Source organism: Branchiostoma floridae, unplaced genomic scaffold, assembly GCF_000003815.2.
Source record: "Branchiostoma floridae strain S238N-H82 unplaced genomic scaffold, Bfl_VNyyK Sc7u5tJ_572, whole genome shotgun sequence".
Lineage (NCBI taxonomy): Eukaryota > Metazoa > Chordata > Leptocardii > Amphioxiformes > Branchiostomatidae > Branchiostoma > Branchiostoma floridae.
This window is the reverse complement of record NW_023365891.1, coordinates 24,242-26,423: the sequence shown is the minus strand read 5'-3', so window position 1 is coordinate 26,423 and position 2,182 is coordinate 24,242. Positions and strand designations below refer to the sequence as shown.

Sequence of the window (2,182 nt, the reverse complement as noted above, 5' to 3'; positions counted from 1 at the left end):
TAATACATTCTGTGAGGGGACAGAAAATCCTAGGAAAATGTGTCCCCATTCTCGTAATACATTAAGCGAGGGGACAGAAAATCCTAGGTAATTGTGTTCCCATTCTCGTAATACATTCTGTGAGGGGACAGAAAATCCTAGGAAAATGTGTCCCCATACTCGTAATACATTTAGCGAGGGGACTGAAAATCCTAGGAAATTGTGTTCCCATTCTCGTAATACATTCTGTGAGGGGACAGAAAATCCCGGGAAAATGTTTCCTCATTCACCTGTAATACATTCCGTGAGGGGACAGAAAATCCTAGGAAAATATGTCCCATTCTCGTAATACGTTCAATGAGGGGACAGAAAATCCCGGGAAAATGTGTCCCCATTAGGGGACAGAAAATCCTAGGAAAATGTGTACCCATTCATCTGTTATAGTCATTCAGTCGGTTACCCTGGGGAAATATGTCCCCATTCACCCGTAATGCATTCGATGGCCAATAAGTCGAAGACCTTTGGGGATATGTTAACCTGGAATCCCTACAAATGCCAAACTAATGAGCCTTTTTCGTTCACTGAACGTTCATATCTTTTTAATGCTGTATTACGAGATATGTCTTCAAGATGAAAAAAAGGGTGGGCATCGGAAGATCTAAGGGCACAGAAAATCTAATCTGCCCGGGAAAATGGGCCCCCTTCTTTCAATCACTACAAAAAGTATGTTTGTTCTTTAAACATTCAAGTTTAAGATGTGCGTTACATTGAAAAACAGCTTTCAATGTTGAAATATAGCATATAGTAGTCTTTGTTGCTGTGGGCTTTCGTACTTTTAGGCCGCGCCCACCGGCCTCAAATTGGACCAATGGCAGGAGGGGGACTGATTTTCCTGGGGAGACACATATTCCTGGAACACAGGCACGGGGCCTCTCCCTGACCAGCGTAGTTACGAGGTTGTCAAACGAGGGGCTGGCTGCATACTTCTGTCCCTCAGGGACCCGAGCGCGGGGCAGACAGGTCTCATTTTGGATCTTTTCTTACAGAGCTGAGGTCGTGTTTACTAGATGAAAACTCGTTACCATGTTTGTAGTCTTCTATTTACTCGGGTGTCTGGCATATGAATACCGTTGTATCCCCAAGTTCGACTTTGAGATGGAACTCTTGGGAAAACATGCATCTGGGACAGAACTGGAGTCTGTCAGATTTGGAACCGGGCGTTCCTTGCAGCGCCAGAAGAACTCGACTCTACCTTAGATGTAACCGGAATACCGAAATCAATACTGAAACTCTACAAGAACGGGGGAAAGGTAATGTTTATCTTGTTTTCACGTTTCCACCGTTGTTGCAAATTATTATTACCAGAAATGTTTTACTGTTCTGTCAGCCAAAAAAGGAGAAAAAAAATTGGTAATTTTGGATTTGCGTTTGCGTTTGCCATAGTGATGAAAAAGATTCAAAGGACACGTATAGTGTCTTTGTTATCTGTGGACCGAGGGAGAGGGGTGTACATGTATTGGAACTTTATTTGAAGGTATCCAATCGCCATCATCATCATAGGCAATAGGCCAAGATATCACGGTGCTGAACTGCCCGGGTACTACTGTCCGGGTTGCCACTTGGTGTTCCAAGTGTGACCCTTAAATGAACTTGGGATCGCCCGAGCGGGGCCGGCCTTCGGCATCGGTCGGAACTCGCTGCGAGAATGTTCGGCACCCGCAAGGGACCGAACTATCAGATAATGACAACCTGCTGCGCTCATGAACCGCCCCCGTCAGCTTTGGAATGTACTTCCCAGACAGGAAGGCTTAAGTCACTTCGAGTTCCGTACGGATCCCAAAGGAACCCGAAGCTCCGTAAGGCTTAAGTCACATTTCCAAACCGGGGCCCGGCCGGGCAGCTTTCGGGAGCGAAAAGAATGATATAAAAAGTATCATAATACACAAAATGTCAAAAGAAGATTCAAGGGCATACTTTGTGTATATTTCTAGGTAGACATTGTAATTTTTCTTTTCTTAAAACATCCCGACCGGGCCCCGGTTTTGAAATGTGACTTAAGCCTTAAAGTACTTTTCTCGATGGTAACTTCGCCACTCTACTCTCCAACCACATGGAATCTTACTTAGGCTCGCAAAAGACTGCAGCTTCACTCCGAGACCCGAGGTCGGCCGGGAATCTTACTTGGACTCACACAGGGATGCAG

The 2,182-nt window shown here is 45.2% G+C and overlaps 1 long non-coding RNA gene across 1 annotated transcript in view; it reads left to right on the top strand.

Annotated features, from left to right (window-relative positions):
- Positions 1-953: 953 nt before the first annotated feature.
- LOC118408949 overlaps positions 954-2,182 on the top strand; it is a 9,082-nt gene continuing 7,853 nt past the window's right edge. The window contains exon 1 of the long non-coding RNA XR_004830377.1: positions 954-1,289. This is a non-coding gene — a long non-coding RNA (uncharacterized LOC118408949). The remainder of the gene's footprint in view (positions 1,290-2,182) is intronic.